Here is a 10,681-nt window from a genome sequence, read left to right as displayed (position 1 = left end):
TATATAAGGAAAATAAGTTTGTAAATATCGTTTCACCAGTCTAAAAACGAATAAAGAAGAAAGCATGTTTTTCATTATTCAGTTAGGAGTTAAAAAAGGAAAAAGGAATGGACGCAAAAGTACATCGACCTTAGACTTAGCCTATCCGATTTCAGAAATCAAATGAACGCAAAAGTAGGCTACACTGACCTCAGTCAGACTATTCTACTATTAAACTAGCTTATGTTACGGAAAATAATGCGATCAACTTAGGCTATCTGTCTAAGAGTCTGTTTATTGTCAATAAAAGTCGCTTGGAACAAAACCATTCAGTAACATAAAAACATTGAGTGGATATATGGACATACAAAATAACCCACTTTAACATTTAAATTATTTCAATAAGCAACATGAAACATTCATAGGCCTATTCATGAATAACATTAGGCTACATGAAAATCGAGTTGATTGAACAGGGCTGGGCCGCAGAACAGAACACAATAACAAACAATAATTCTGAATAACATGTTCAAAGCGATTTTCACAAAAACACACAGGTCGAACTGCCTGAGGTTATTCCCCGACAGACAGTTAGGAGTGTGAGTTTTTGTGAAAATCGCTTTGAACAATTGTTATTAAGAATAATCTTAATTGATTAACACAAAAGCTCTAGTATATACTAGAGTCAAACTTCTTCAACAACTGTCCGGGCGGACGGAATGTAGCTGATGTCAAGCCATTACGCGCAAGACCTGTGCGCACGTCCATCAACCCTGAAAGAAGGGGTAAGCCCATCCTGCTTCGTAGGTCATCTTTCAGCAGTGTGATTTCAGAAAATGCTCTTTCAACTGGAGCGTTTGATATGGGGAGGGTGAGCAATTTTATAGCACCAAAAGCTAAATCCTGGAAACAGTGGTTTCCTCCAGCATCTTTAAAAGATTCAACCTCAAGCCAGAATGCATCAATGGCCAGGTTGGGGGAAAAACCTGCTGAGGCAACATTTCTCAAAGTCTCAAGGGAATCGAGAGAGCCAGAAAAAAACTCCCTAGGCAACTCTCGGACTGTTGGCTTGTAGGACATCACGGCAGCAGGACATAGGAGCTCCAGCTTCGCGAGCAGCTCCATTGATGCAGGCAGGCGCATTTGGTATTGGACCAGGCGTTCTTTCAAAAAGTCTGCGCAACGTGTTTGTACCAATAGATTTATTTCAGGGGACAAGGTGCTTGCTTCCAGCTTCTGACTGAATGTGATCCCCAAGTCAGCGTCTGTAGGTGAGAGACTGGTGGAATTTAGGTCCAATTCTCTGAGTTGTTTTTCATTATTCATGCGGAAAACGCTAGGCTTGATCATGCGTCTCATGGTTGACGTGTAGAGCCGGTTAAGGTCTCGGAATACAGCGAGGCTGTCCCCAGTCTCCAACTGGAAATTCTTGTTTATGGTTTTAATATCAAACAGCAGCGGACGTAGAAAATGCAAGTACAGACTGTTTGTTTTGTCTTTGTACATCTCGCTGAGGAGACGCGCGGCATAACAATGCTCAGCATTAGCAGCCAATGTAAAATGTAAGGTCAGCTCCTCTTCTTGGTCCAGAATTCGGTCTATGCAGTCTGCTGTTGCCAGCCAGCGGGTGACGCTCGGGGATAGTAACTTTAGGGGAGACCTTCCATTGATGGTCTCGTATATGGCTTTATAATCGGCCTGGCGCTTTGCGGAGTGTGAGAAACAGTTATATGTCTCTCTGATCAGATAGTCTATATTGCTAGGCAGCTGTTTCATCGCTTTGTGGGCAATTATATCTAGGGAGTGGCACACGCATCTTATAAGTTGTAAATTCGGTTGCCTCTGTCTCAGTAACGTGTACACTGAATGATGACTGCCGACCATTACACTGGCCCCATCTGTTGCTATCCCCACCATATTAGCAATGTCCAGTGCACACTCCTGCAAAAATCGAATGACTGCCTCTACAACTCCATCAGCATCTGAGAGCTCCACCAAACCCAAGTAAGTGCTAATAAACCGGTTGCGTTTTTTGGAGCGATATTTTATGCATATACAGAGCAATTTGCTCACTGTAATGTCTGTTGTCTCGTCCAAATAGAGGGAGAACGGGGAGTCACCGATGTCCTCTTTTAGCTTGTGTCTAAAATGAGGTGCTAGCAATGACTTAATGACAGCAGTGCATTTTGTTCTGTGCATCTGGAATGCACCTGTCTCGTCTTTCAGTATATCAGATAGTTCATCAACAGCATTAATGGCAGTATGGCACGCAATGTACGTTGCTATCCGCAGTTCTCGTCGTTTCTGGTCATTGTTGTTAGGGTTACTGGACTCACCCACTCTGCTAACTGTAAATGGTCTGACCGTTGGCTGGCACCTTGCCTTATGCTTCTTGGTGGCTGCATGATCTTTAAGATCTTTTAAATGAGCACGGATATCAGCGTTGCAGTATTTACAGTGTGCCTTTCCTTCTTCTGCACCCGGTGCAATCCATGACTTTAAGTCTGGATCTCTTTCCCACTCTTTCCTGTAGCTTTTTCTATATTTTGCCCACTTTGGCATATTGTCAGTGTCAGTCAGCTAGCTAAGTTTGAAAACCCAGCGCACTCTAGTGTGTTTGAGGGGAGGGCGGTGCCGGCGTGCGTGACGTGAGCTGAAGGGAGGGAGTGTCTGTTGTGAGTTTAGGGGGCACGTCAGCCAGACCTGTAGTGTGTGTGTGTGTGTGAGTAAGTGAGTAGGCTACTGAACAGAGAGTCGCCAAAAGAAGGATCTGAAGTACCGATGTTTCGGGTACAAAAACCTGCTGAACTGATCCGAAACCAGCCCAATTTTTATCCACCCGCCCAAACCCATTTTTGCCCGCAAAAAAGATTGCAAAACCGCCCAATTGGGCGGGAAACCGCCCAATCTGGCAACCCTGGTCATAGAAACATGATTACGCACTGAATGTTAAACTTTCACGTCATAATATTTCATTGTATAACACCTTATTTTATCATTTGAAACTGTAGTTCTTTTGACACTGAGCGGTTACAAACTAATCTTAATTGAGCCTAAAATATATTTTCTTGTTTGTGAATTGTTATATGCTATATGTTTGTTATCTTCAAAAAGCTCAGGCTGGGATATCATAAGTGATTTGTTTTGGGTGCTTTTTACAAGTGCATAAATGCTCCATTTGTGCCATTTTCACTGTTTAAAAAAACTAGTCTTAGTTAATTCGTTTTTTTTTTTTTTTTTTTTTGTCCCATCTTTCCATCTGGTTTGTTTTTACCATAAAACATATTATTGTTTTTAAAATAATATGACCGAACTATAACTATAATCAACTCACGTGCCATGTCATCATAAAACTGGAGAAACACTTGTTATATTGAGTGTAGGAAACTAATGGATGTCAAGGGAGCAGCTTTAAAAGAACAATAATAGTGCTAGAATAACTTTGCCTGTATGAGGTGTTGAGTTTCAGATGATTCAGGCCGATTCTCTGGTTAGTCTGTAAGCCACAGTCTGTACTCATGGTGCACTGCCAATCGCCAATAAAGATCCATGAGCACATACCGTACACTGGCGGCCAAATATTTGGATTAATATACACATTTTGCTCTTATGGAAAGAAATTGGTACTTTCACCTAAGTGGCATTCAACTGATCACAATGTATAGTCAAGACATTGATAATGTGAAAAATTACTATTACAATTTGAAACAAAAGTTTTTCAAAAACTTCTTAAACTACTTCAAAGATTTCTCATCAAAACAAATCCTCCACGTGCAGCAATGACAGTTTGCAGATCCTTGGCATTCTAGCTGTCAGTTTGTCCAGATACTCAGGTGACATTTCACCCCACGCTTCCTGTAGCACTTGCCATAGATGTGGATGTCTTGTTGGCACTTCTTATGCACCTTACAGTCTAGCTGATCCCACAAAACCTCAATGGGTTTAAGAAACACTGTTCTGTAACACTCTAACAATTATCTGTTGTCCAATGTCTGTGTTTCTTTGCCCACACTAAACTTTTTATTTCTCTTTCAAAAGTGTCTGTCTTTGCAATTCTTCCCATAAGGCCTTTACCCCTGAGACTTATCCTCTTGTTTAGTTGTACATCTGGCCTTCCACATCTCTTTGCCCTTATTAGAGCCAGTTGTCCTTTGTCTTTAAAGACTGTAGTGTACACCTTTGTAAGAAATCTTCACACATGCAAGTCTATTGCATACTGTGGCAACTCAAAACCAAATGATGCTTGTAACATTAACAATGTTAAGCTTCATTTAATGAACCAAATAACTTTCAGATGTGTTTGATATAATCGCAAGTGATTTTCTAGCCATTTATCATGATTACTCAAGGACAAGGTGTTGGAGTGATGGCTGCTGGAAATGGGACTTGTCTAGATTTGATCAAAAATGACTTTTTTTAAATAGTCATTTTTACATCAGTAATGTCCTGACTACTTTGTGATCAGTTGAATGTCACTTTGGTGAAAAAGTGACATTCATTCCTTCCGAAACAAAATACACATTATTCCAAACTTTTGGCCGCCAGCGGCTATGAGCATTCTTATTAGTTGTGCTTTCAGACCGATGTATAGATTGAAAAATAAGACCATTTGTAAGGTTGTTCAAGATGTATTGGATTCTTTAAAAAAAAAAACATTTCCAATTGGCCACGGCCTTGTAAAACAAAAGGCAGCTTATTACCTGAATTTCCGGTGATAAGAGTTTTATCCTCCAATACAAATCCAATGCCATTTACCACGAACATCATGCAATAAAGAAAATAAGCCTGATCTTTTTTAGTCCGCTTAAGCCATAACTTCGAAGGATAGTTCATCCAAAAATTGTCACTCTCATTTGACTTTCTTTCCCCAAAGGAACACAACAGGAGATGTTCGACAATGTTATCCTTAGTCTCCTTTCACTTACATCATATGGAAAATATACAATAAAAGAGAATTCTGCCAAAAATCTCCTGTATTTTAGGGGGAAAAAAGCATATGGGTTTTAAACAGCATGAGGGTGAGTAATTGATGACAATTTTCAAATTAAGGTGACCTGTCCCTTTAATTAGTATGACAAATGAAACTTTTTGTCATGTCATTATGCTTTTGACTGCTGACTTAACAACCAGTGTATTATAGCCTCACCATGTTCACCATCAACGTCATGCAAGTTTATTTTTCATCTTATATAAACCTAACAAAAAAACACACATACTCAAATTGTGATCTTCAGTGTTAAGTGGTGCAGATTTTTTTTCTTGCTTTTTAAATCTATTAAGATGTCTGTATGAATTATTTTGTTACTGTACCTTATTAGTTAAGTGCCATGTCCCAATTTATAGAGAGAATTACATACCTTATAGAAGTAAAGATTATATAGTATATACTGTATATGTTTGAAGTAGAGATTATTCTATTATTGTTATTATTACTGTGTTTGGCTACTGTTTCGATTGTCCTCTAGGCCATTTTGTATTCCGTGTATATGCGTACTGGCCCCTGTGCTAAAGGATTAGCGTACAAAGTCCAGACACATTAAAAGAGCAATTAAAATGTTTTATAGCTAAGAGAGAGAGAGATAGGCTAGTCATGTTGCTGGGCAACCACTGATATCAGGAGACTGGGCTGAAATATCTGTATGTATGGATGACAATAAAAACAACATTTTAAAGAGGTAAATGTATTAAAGTCTTAAATATGTTAAAAGATCTGGCTCACCTTGTTTCTGCAATTGAATTTCAGTGATTAAAAGAATATTCAGAGTTTAATATAAGTCAAGCTCAATTGACATCATTTGTGGCATAATGTTGATTACCACAAAAACAAATGTACTTGTTCCTCATCAAAATTAATAATAATTGAGGTTACAGTAAGACACTTACAATGAAAGTGAATGGGGCCAATTTTTGGAGGGATTACAGGCAGAAATGTGAAGAAATGTTATAATTTTTTTTAAAGCACTTACAATAAATCTTTTTAAACCTCCTGTATTATTTAAGAAGTAAGGCTGTTTAATTCATCATCTTAGGGTTTGCTGACTTATCATCATGACAAAAAAGTTTTAAAATTGGCTTAATCACACTAAAATCATGTTAACATGCATATTGAACAGTGGTGGACTGTGCATTTGAAGTCTAGGACTTCAGAGTGATTCATGCCATTATGAAAGCAGTTTCACAATGAATAGACATCATATCACAGCTAACTAGTAATACCAATTGACATTTTAAAAACACGTACACGCACGAAAGCCAGAACTTGAAACGACACTTAATGCTCAAGCAAGCCTAATTTTAACTGCAGCATGACTGTTTTGTGAAATGAACCTCTCCCGGACAGACATTCAAAAATCGTAATTTTTCACATGAATCTACCAAGGAGGTCTATAATACCTGGATATTTGCGATATAAATGTTGCTTGCAATAAATTTAGTTTCGTCAAGATACACGGTTGCGTTCCATTCAATTTGGATGTGGGATATATTCCTACTTGGAGATATCTCCGACCATAAATGCATTCAATTCCCTGATATTCGGAAGATGACGTTTAAGAAAACAAAACTGCAACGCTCCCACTAGCTTAGTAGGGGTTTGAGTCATTAGAGAGGTCTCCTAGCAACCCAACTGTTAAATAAGGTTGCAGCGCTAGCATTTGTGCTTCAGGTGTACGATTATCCAAAGAGATTATAAAGTTGTATACACCTGTTTCTGCAAACGTTTGTTAAACAAGCTTTAATATGTAATATGCAAACAAACTCATTTATCGATATTACTTAATAAAGTGAATGTTTATCACTTTGTATATCCCTGAGTGTCGACATGTGACATCATGCCCCTGCATCTCGGCGAAATCGGAGTTGAGAATTTCTGCACGAGCCTACAAGTTGTAATTCTGACTTCAAGATTCATTCCATTGCACCTTTTCTAGTTGTAAAATTTGACTTTCCAACTTTTCAAAACACTGAATGCTCTGCTAATTTACACTTAAACTCCGGATGTTGCTTTAACAATGCATAAAGCACTTACCAATTTACTTGAATTGAAAATCGGCCCTCCTTTCCTGTTTAATAAATTAAGCAATCACATGATCATGCAGAACATCTTGTGTTTTTAAATCCATAAGTATCTTTTTCTCAACGGCAATACCAGCCAGTGACAGCTGGCGTCAGTAAGATCTCACCCTTTTCGCTCTTGAATTACGTACATCACTTAAAGCGTGATTGCGTCACTCAAGGCCAGCTAAAAGGCCTCGACCGGGACATATCCTAAAGATCACACCCACCAAGAACAAATACATCAATCTGATTGGCTGATGAATCTGACTATAGTTGCTCATTCATTTGCACTGTTGAGGGATTCTGTAGATATTCTGAAGGCCTGATGGAGCTCAGATTCATGCGCTGCTTCAGGCATGAGATTTGTGAAAAAGTTGTCACACTTCGCTTGTAAGCATGGATTGGATAACCTTTTTTTTTCTCTTTGTTTGTAGATTAATTAAGTGTAGAAAGCGATTAAAAATACAGGCAAAAATGTGCTTGAGAATGAAAAATATTTATTAATTTGGCATGTTAGGCCAGCAGAGTTGGCTTTGCTAGCCCTTAGAAATCGCCACTGGTTTTGAAATAGTATTTAACGTTTACCGATTGGTCTCTTTCACTTCCATTGTAAATGCCTCAGTGTAACCCAGATTTGTCCTTTTTTTTTTTATAAAACGAGGGATGAGTCTGAATACATTTTTGTGGTTATCAATATTATGACACAAATCTTGTCGATTGAGCTGAACTTGTATTGAACCCGGAATATTCCTTTAAAGCAGCTTTACTAGCCAGTCGGGTTGGAAACCTATGGCACGCCTGCCAGCATTAGCACACCAGCATAGAGAGAGAAGTAGACTATTATATTTATATTCATTTCAGCACCTGCATTCCAATCTACATCTCGATGTAATACTTCCTCATGATCGCAGTATGTTTTGGTCAGCTGAATGAGCGGTTAAACAAAAAGTTAAGATATGACGAGACTGCAGTGCAACCAACAGACTCATGCAGCGGGTAAAAGCCTTTTGTGCACCACGAGCAGGCAGCGCTTCATGATCGGTTAAGCTGCGTTCACACTGCCAGCGACAAAACGACTTTGTCTCGTTCATTTTCAATGACAGCTTACGACTTCCGGTGGCTCGAGCGACAGCGACCGGATGTTGGCGTGTCCAGCGACAAGACAAAGTTGAGAAATTTTTAACTTTATGCAAATGAAGAGCGACTTTCGGGAGCGACAGCCAATGCGAGAGAAGATGGTAGAGCTCACATGATCATTCACATGACAGTGACGGAAAGATGGAGGAAAAGCTACTCTCCATACACACCACTAGCGACCTAACCGCCAGCCACTGGCGACAAAGTAGCTGGCAGTGTGAACCCAGCTTTAATTGTGTGAGTTAATGTGCCCACTTAGCTTCGGTCAGGCTGCCCGGATGACTGATAGCATTCCATGTTTCATTTGTTTCTTTTTGCTTTGAAAACAACATGTGATGTAATAAGGAGAACGCCACTATTAATCCTTGAATACCAGAATACAGGTATACCCTCCTTAAACCATAGTCCATCCATCCATCCATCCATCTTCAACCGCTTATCCGAAGTCGGGTCGCGGGGGCAGCTGCTCCAGCAGGGGGCCCCAAACTTCCCTATCCCGAGCCACATTAACCAGCTCTGACTGGGGGACCCCGAGGCGTTCCCAGGCCAGTGTGGAGATGTAATCTCTCCACCTAATCCTGGGTCTTCCCCGAGGCCTATTCCCAACTGGACATGCCTGAAACACCTCCCTAGGGAGGCGGCCAGGGGGCATCCTTACCAGATGCCCAAACCACCTCATCTGACTCCTTTCGACGCAAAGGAGCAGCGGCTCTACTCCGAGCTACTCACGGATGACTGAGCTCCTCACCCTATCTCTAAGGGAGAAGCCCGCCACCCTTCTGAGGAAGCCCATTTCGGCCGCTTGTACTCGTGACTTAGTTCTTTCGGTCATGACCATGGTTATGGAATGATTTTCCGGACATTATTCAAAAGGAATTGCAAATTGTATTTGCAATTGCGTTTTCAATTTGTGGACGCATAAAATGTGACATAATCCAAACGCAATTGCAAATCGCGCATTACCGTTTGCATTTTCGTTTAAGCGAACGCACAGTGACTGCCAGATTTCAAATGGAAAAGCAAAGTCCGTTTGCAACTGTGTTTCCCATATCTTACGAGTTTTGGCCCTGTCATATTTAAATAGCAATTTCAATTACCACGTCTGCTTTTTCACTTTCTCAGCGTCGCGTATGTAGCCATCCAAAACTCAAATGGAATACTAATTCCCTTGATGCCTTACACAGAAACCTGTCAATCAGGGTCAAGGGTGGGATTATGCTATGGGGCGTGTTTGTCTTGGGAAGTGACGTCACTCACAGTCCACGGTCAAGAGTCATTATATAAACAAGCATTAAAAGTAATGGACCAGAAATCTGTAAGATCGCATCACTGCATCATTCTAAGGAAGCATAATATCTTGAGTTTTGACAGTTTTGTAAATTTTTCTTTTTTAAAACTAATTTTTAAGTGTGTGAACAACGTTGCACCAGAAATATTCTGTCAACTAGTACATAAACAAAAGAGCAGAATAAGAACTAGAGGCACAATAAGTGGAAACTATAGCCGCAAAACGTAGAACAACATTTGGTCAGACATAATTTTCAGTAAGAGGCATACATTTGTGGAATGCATCTGAAATTAAAACATTGACAGACTTCAAGGTTTTTAATACACATTTAAAGCAATGGCTGAAACTGAAACAACTTTGTGAACACTGACTGTACAGGACATAACACAATGCATACAAACATAATGTTGCATATGTGAGCATGCACAGACATATGCACACTTTTGTGTTCTTGTATTGTTAAATGTGTCTAGACTTTGTTTTATAGTGACTTCCACATCTATTTAAGCCCATATCTTATTTCATATATGGGATGTATTTGTTGTATGTATTTTATTAATTATAAATCTTAAACTCAATACTCTGTAATTTTTGTTTTAAATTTATAAGCCTAACCAGGGACAGGGGTTGCAAATTAGTCATGGCTAGAAACATGTATGCGTGGCATCTACTTTGTATTCTTTATAAAGCAATGTTCTATGCATTTGTCCCTGTCAAATAAACATTAAAATAAATACAAAATAAATAAAGAGGTGATGCCCTGAACAGACGCCGGTTTATTTGATCTTGACCGTCGACTGTGAGTGACGTCTCTTCCCAAGACAAACACGCCCCATAGCATAATCCCACCCTTGACCCTGACTGACAGGTTTCTGTGTAAGGCATCAATGGAAATACTAAGGGAATTAGTATTCCATTTGAGTTTTGGCTGGCTACATACGCGACGCTGAGAAAGTGAAAAAGCAGACGTGGTAATTGAAATTGCTATTTAAATATGACAGGGCCAAAACTCGTAAGATATGGGAAACACAGTTGCAAACGGACTTTGCTTTTCCATTTGAAATCTGGCAGTCACTGTGCGTTCGCTTAAACGAAAATGCAAACGGTAATGCGCGATTTGCAATTGCGTTTGGATTATGTCACATTTTATGCGTCCACAAATTGAAAACGCAATTGCAAATACAATTTGCAATTCCTTTTGAATAATGTCCGGAAAATCAT

The sequence above is a fragment of the Xyrauchen texanus genome, chromosome 3, assembly GCF_025860055.1.
Source record: "Xyrauchen texanus isolate HMW12.3.18 chromosome 3, RBS_HiC_50CHRs, whole genome shotgun sequence".
In the NCBI taxonomy this organism is placed as follows: Eukaryota; Metazoa; Chordata; class Actinopteri; order Cypriniformes; family Catostomidae; genus Xyrauchen; species Xyrauchen texanus.
The sequence above is the reverse complement of the archived record's forward strand: the minus strand, read 5'-3'. Positions refer to the sequence as shown.